The sequence below is a fragment of the Myodes glareolus genome, chromosome 27, assembly GCF_982192425.1.
Source record: "Myodes glareolus chromosome 27, mMyoGla1.1, whole genome shotgun sequence".
NCBI lineage: Eukaryota > Metazoa > Chordata > Mammalia > Rodentia > Cricetidae > Myodes > Myodes glareolus.
In genome coordinates this window covers 8,875,548-8,882,933 of record NC_142052.1, presented here as the reverse complement: position 1 = coordinate 8,882,933, position 7,386 = coordinate 8,875,548, and the positions used below count along the sequence as shown (strand labels likewise).

Below are 7,386 nucleotides of genomic sequence, written 5' to 3'. Positions count from 1 at the left end.
GTGTGACTTTGCCTCCTTAAACTGTTAGAGAAGTTACATCAATGGAGTCTCAATAGCATGGCTACCTAAACATAATCTGAGTAAAGACTTCACCAATAGACATGCTAATGTGGTAAGGGGAAATCTCAGAAGGCGCCAACCTTAGACAAAGTTTTTAAGGCAACTAAGAAATATTGAGAGTGGGAGAATGTATTTTCCAAGGAAGAGCCCACCAGTTGGCTATCCAATGCCCTGAAACACACACACACATACACGTTTATGTGTGTGTGTATATATACATATATATATGTGTATGTGTGTGTATATATATATACATATATATGTGTGTATATATACATACATATATACAGGTAACATTATCATGATAGTATTTATGTATTTAGGAATACACGCACACAGCAACAATAAATTATATATATATATACACACACACACACACACACACACACACACAGGTAACATTATTGGGAATGTATTTATGTATTTAGTAATACACACACACAGCAACAATAAATGAAAAAAGGCCATGAATTTGAAAAAGAGCTTGTATGAAGGTGATACATGATATGGTGTAGAGGGAGGAAAGGGTAAGGAGAAAATATTTAATTGTACTCTAATCTCAGCAACTTAAGAACTATATAATAAAAAGAAGAAAGGGGTTATTTTTGGTAGCAATTCCAGGGTGTAGTCCATCATTGTGGTAAGAAGGTCATGGCCTCAGAATACTCAGGCAATTGGTCACAAATGAATTTGCAATCAGGAGCTAGAGAGAATGAAATGAATGATTGTGTTCAACTGTCTTTCTTCTCTTTGTTCTTAGTGTGGGACCCCATCACATGGAATCATGCCTCCCCCAGGAAGAGTGGGAGCAGAAATGGCCCCTCCTTGCCGAGTGCTGCAGTAATCTAGCTAGATGGGCAGTGCAAGAGAACCAGCCCTGGTGGTGATGATGCAGGAAAGCCGGAAGTCCAACCGGTTACCACCCAGACTTAGAACAAGGGATGTGAGCTGGACCACTCCAATATCCACCTCCTCTATGAACCACTGAAGCATGAGAAGGGGCTGGGACCGGATTAGCTGATCACAATAACTATAGACAGCAGCAGGATATCCAAGAGGAGTCACAGGGAGGGCTCAGAAAGAGGAAGTAGCAAAATCTAGGCTCTCAAGCCAGACCAATTTCAATGAACACTTACAAGTAAAGTTGTATACAAGTAAAGGGTATATTGTATGACTCACTGTGCGACACTACTGATTCCATGTTAAGATTTCCTTCTTCCTTTTTTATATTAAATTTGTTTTGTTTCTTAAAATTTTCTTATTTTCTGGAAAAAGTTTCAAGGGCAGAGAGCAAATATGACGGGTTGGGGAGACGAATGGTATCATGATACATGATGAAAAATCCATAAAGAATCAATAAAAGTTGTTTTTATTTTTAAAGAGTGGGTTACTCTTCCTTAACTAAGTGAATCTACATGATTTCTTGTGGATATGTCTAGTGGTTTTCCTCTCAAGGGATTCTATATCCCACAAAAGAGTCAACCAATTCAGACTTTCCCACTTATACTAATTCATAACTTTCTAAAATACTACAAATTAAGTAAATTTGAGGTAGCCTTTCTTTAACAATGGTGATGAGAACATCAATCCTAATTTTTATAGTGATTCCGTCCTCTCCTTAGAAGTCCTTGTTACTTGTCATCATTCTCTACTCCCTAAAAAACTAGAAACAATCTCCCTCTGTTTTACATTATGGGATCTTTTTGAATATTGAGTTAGGTAGCCTAAAATACACGTTCGTTATTCAGTAGCTTCATGTTTGTCTGCATAGTTAGAAGAAAGAAAAGTACCCTCCCTCTCTGAGATCTACAATCTCAATTTTATGGTTACCTTGGTAACTTACTGTACCCATGTGTCCCTTGACATTGATGAAACATCTACAAAGTCAATACACAGTCACAGCCTGCTGGAAATATCTCGCTAATAATCTTATCTCCTAGCTTACATTTAAAAGCAAGCAAGCAAACAAAGAAACAAACAGAAACGATGCATTTTAGTGACTTTATCAGTATTCTAAGGATAGTAAAATAAATATTTAGAAGTAAAGGTAAAAAAAAAAAGTTGTTATGAAACCACATTAAGGAGGGGTAAGTGTGTGGACCGGTGAGGGGACACACAATATTCCCGCCATCCTTATCTCCCTGGCTACTCCAAAGGGGCAGCTTCCCCCAGCTAATCCCTCTCTCCTGCTAAGCCATCCCAGCTTTTGGCCTCGAACCCCTCCCCTCCCCTCTCCCTTCTTCGGGGCTTAAATTCCTCCATCTCAGCCAGGGCGGGCACCGCGGCCGGGGCAGGCGGTGAGAGCAAAGGGGCGGGAGTCCCTTTGTTCTGATAGCCGGCCTGCAGCAGCTAAGACCGCAGGCAGGGACTCTTCTGACCAGCGAGGGGCTCTGATCCTGTGCAGGGGTAAGTGTGTGGACCGGTGAGGGGACACACAATATTCCCGCCATCCTTATCTCCCTGGCTACTCCAAAGGGGCAGCTTCCCCTAGCTAATCCCTCTCTCCTGCTATGCCATCCCAGCTTTTGGCCTCGAACCCCTCCTCTCCCCCTCTCCCTTCTTCAGGGCTTAAATTCCTCCATCTCAGCCGAGTGCAAAGGGAAGGAAGTCCCTTTGTTCTAATAGCCTGCCTGCAGCTAGCTAAGACTGCAGGCAAAGTGATTCCTGGATAGCAAGGGTCACTAATCCAGTAGAAGAAGACCCAGCTGAGGGAAGAGCCATTGGAGAGCATCTGAAGGGAGAGATGGGCAGGCGCCAAGGCAAGAATTCCTCCAACAATCTGAAAAACAACATGAAATCACCAGACCCCAGCGATCTTACGACAGAAGGACTCGAACGCCCTATTCCGGAAGAAGCAGAAAACAGTGTCATTATGAAAGCAATAGAGTCTCTAAAACGGTATGAATAACTCACTTAAAGAAATAGAAGAGAAATATAACAAAAAAATAATAGAAATGAGTAAAGAAATGGAAGACAAATATAACAAAAAGTTTGAAGAAATGAGTAAATTCGTAAATGATACCCTGGGAAACCAAGAAAAAGCAATCAAACAGGTAATGGAATCAGTGCAAGAATTGAAAACTGAAATGGAGGCAGTGAAGAAAACACAATCCGAGGGCCGACTGGATATGGAAAATCTAGGTAAACGAACGGAGACTACAGAATCAAGCTTAACCAATAGAATACAAGAGATAGAAGAACGGATCTCAGATTATGAAGACACCATAGAGAAAATAAACGCCCTGACCAAAGAAAACAGCAAATCCAACAAATTCTCATCACAAAACATTCAGGAAATCTGGGACATAATAAAAAAACCAAATCTAAGAATAATAGGAGTAGAAGAAGGAGAAGAATTGCAGATCAAAGGTCCAGAAGATATATTCAACAAAATTATAGAAGAAAACTTTCCCAACCTAAAGAGGGATATTCCTATGAAGGTGCAAGAAGCATACAGAACACCGAATAGACTGGATCAGAAAAAAACTTCCCCTCGCCATATAATAATCAAAACACAAAGCAGTCAGATTAAAGAAAGGATATTAAGAGCTGCAAAGGAAAAAGGTCAAGTAACTTATAAAGGTAAACCTATCAGACTTACACCAGACTTCTCTATGGAAACCATGAAAGCCAGAAGGTCCTGGATAGAGGTACTGCAGAAATTAAGGGACCATGGATGCAAGCCCAGACTACTTTACCCAGCCAAGCTTTCGTTCACTATCAACGGAGAAAACAAAATATTCCAGGATAAAAACAAATTTAAACAATATGTAACTACTAATCCAGCCTTACAGAGAATACTAGAAGGAAAATTACATCCCAAGGAATCCAACACTGCCAACACTAACTACAATAATTCAGACATCTAGCGACCCTTCACTAGTACAATTCAAAGAAGGAAAACACACACACTCTATTACCACCAAAAAAATGACTGGAGTCAACAACCAATGGTCATTAATATCTCTTAATATCAATGGACTCAATTCACCTATAAAGAGGCACAGACTTAGAGATTGGATACGAAAACAGGATCCAACATTCTGCTGTTTACAAGAAACACACCTCAACCACAAAGACAGACACCTACTCAGAGTAAAGGGTTGGGAAAAGGTCTTCCAAGCAAATGGACCTAAGAAACAAGCGGGTGTGGCCATTCTAATATCTAACAAAATTGACTTCAAACTAAAATCAATCAGAAGAGATGGAGATGGACATTTCATACTCATAACAGGATCAACTCATCAGGAAGAAGTCTAAATCCTGAATATCTATGCCCCTAATGTAAAGGCACCCACATATGTAAAAGAAACTCTTCTAGAACTCAAGGCAGTCATCAAACCACACACGCTAATAGTAGGAGACTTCAACACTCCTCTCTCACCAATGGACAGGTCAATCAGACAGAAACCAAACAGAGAATTAAGAGATTTATTGGAGGTATTGAATCAAATGGACTTATCAGACATCTATAGAACACTCCACCCAAATAGGAAAGAATATACCTTCTTCTCTGCAGTTCATGGAACCTTCTCGAAGATTGACCATATACTCGACAACAAAGCAAACTCCCACAGATACAAAAAAATATTAGTAACCACCTGTGTCTTGTCAGATCACCATGGATTAAAATTAGAATTCAACAACAATGCTACCCCCAGGAAGTCAACAAACTCATGGAAGTTGAACAGTCAACTACTAAATCACCCCTGGGTCAAGGACAAAATTAAGAAAGAAATTAAAGTCTTCCTTGAATTTAATGAAAACAAAGACACAACATACTCAAACCTATGGGACACTATGAAAGCAGTGCTAAGAGGAAAGTTCATAGCAATAGGTGCCCAAATAAAGAAAACGGAGAAAGCACACATTGGAGACCTAACAGCACACTTGAAAGCTCTAGAAAAAAAAGAAGCTGATTCACCAAGGAGGAGTAGAAGACTGGAAATAATCAAACTGAGGGCTGAAATCAACAAAATAGAAATAGAGAAAACAATCCAAAGAATCAATGAATCAAAAAGCTGGTTCTTGGAGAAAATCAACAAGATTGACAAACCCCTAGCCAAACTAATCAAACGGCAGAGAGAGCACATGCAAATTAATAGGATCAGAAATGAAAAGGGGGATATAACCACGGACTCAGAGGAAATTCAGAGAATCATTAGATCTTACTACGAAAGTTTATATGCCACAAAGTTGGAAAATGTAAAAGAAATGGACATTTTTTTAGATAAGTACCATATACCAAAGTTGAACCAAGAACAGGTGAACAATCTAAATAGACCTGTTAGTCGTGAAGAACTAGAAGCTGTTATCAGAAATCTCCCTACCAAAAAAAGTCCAGGACCAGATGGTTTCAATGCAGAATTCTACCAGAATTTCCAGGAAGAGCTAATTCCTATACTCCTTAACGTATTCCATAATATAGAAACAGAAGAGTCATTGCCAAACTCCTTTTATGAAGCTACAGTTACCTTAATACCAAAACCACACAAAGACACAACCAAGAAAGAGAATTACAGGCCAATCTCACTCATGAACATCGACGCAAAAATTCTCAATAAAATCCTGGCAAACCGAATCCAGGAACACATTAGAAAAATTATCCATTATGATCAAGTAGGCTTCATCCCAGAGATGCAGGGCTGGTTCAATATACGCAAATCTATCAATGTAATCCATCATATAAATAAACTGAAAGAAAAAAATCATATGATCATTTCATTGGATGCTGAAAAAGCATTTGACAAAATTCAACACCCATTTATGATAAAGGTGTTGGAGAGACTGGGGATACAAGGATCATACCTAAATATAATAAAAGCAATATACAGCAAGCCGACAACTAACATCAAATTGAATGGAGAGAAACTCAAAGCCTTTCCACTAAAATCAGGAACACGACAAGGCTGTCCACTCTCTCCATACCTCTTCAATATAGTGCTTGAAGTTCTAGCAATAGCAATAAGACAACATAAGGAGATCAAGCGGATTCGAATTGGAAAGGATGAAGTTAAACTTTCGTTATTTGCTGACGATATGATAGTGTACATAAGTGACCCCAAAAACTCTACCAAAGAACTCCTACAGCTGATAAACACCTTTAGTAACGTGGCAGGATACAAGATCAACTCCAAAAAATCAGTGGCCCTCCTATACACGAAGGATAAAGAAGCTGAGAGGGAAATCAGAAAAACATCACCTTTCACGATAGCCACAAATAGCATAAAATATCTTGGGGTTACTCTAACCAAGAAAATGAAAGACCTATTTGACAAGAACTTTAAGTCTTTGAAGAAAGAAATTGAGGAGGATACCAGAAAATGGAAAGATCTCCCTTGTTCTTGGATTGGGAGGATCAACATAGTAAAAATGGCAATTCTACCAAAAGCAATCTATAGATTCAATGCAATCCCCATCAAAATCCCATCAAACTTCTTCACAGACCTTGAGAAAACAATAATCAAGTTTATTTGGAAAAACAAAAAACCCAGGATAGCCAAAACAATCTTATACAATAAAGGAACTTCAGGAGGCATTAGCATCTCTGACTTCAAACTCTATTACAGAGCTACAGTATTGAAAACAGCTTGGTATTGGCATAAGAACAGAGAAGTCGACCTATGGAATCGAATAGAAGACCCGGATATTAACCCACAAACCTATGAGCACCTAATTTTTGACAAGGGAGCTAAAGGTATACAATGGAAGAAGGAAAGCATCTTTAACAAATGGTGCTGGCATAACTGGTTGTCAACCTGTAGAAGGATGAAAGTAGATCCATACCTATCACCATGCACAAAACTCAGGTCCAAATGGATTAAAGACATCAACATTAATCCGTCCACTTTGAACCTGATAGAAGAGAAAGTGGGAAGTTGTCTACAAGATATAGGCACAGGAGGCCTCTTCCTAAGTAGGACCCCAGCAGCACAGACAATAAGAGAAACAATGAATAAATGGGATCTACTGAAACTGAGAAGCTTCTGCAAAGCAAAGGACACTGTCAGTAAGACAAAAAGGCTGCCTTCTGACTAGGAGAAGATCTTCACCAACCCCTCATCAGACAAAGGTCTGATCTCCAAAATATACAAAGAACTCAAGAAACTAGGCACTAAATCTCTAAATAACCCAATTAAAAAATGGGGTACTGAACTGAACAGAGAATTCACAACAGATGAACTTCGAATGGCCAGAAGACACTTAAGGTCATGCTCAACCTCCTTAGTGATCAGGGAAATGCAAATCAAAACCACTTTGAGATACCATCTTACACCTGTCAGAATAGCTAAAGTCAAAAACACCAATGATAGCCTATGCTGGAGA

The 7,386-nt window shown here is 39.2% G+C and overlaps 1 pseudogene; it reads left to right on the top strand.

Moving 5' to 3' along the window:
- Nucleotides 1–913: 913 nt before the first annotated feature.
- LOC146889331 (heat shock protein HSP 90-beta pseudogene) overlaps nt 914–7,386 on the top strand; it is a 55,035-nt pseudogene continuing 48,562 nt past the window's right edge.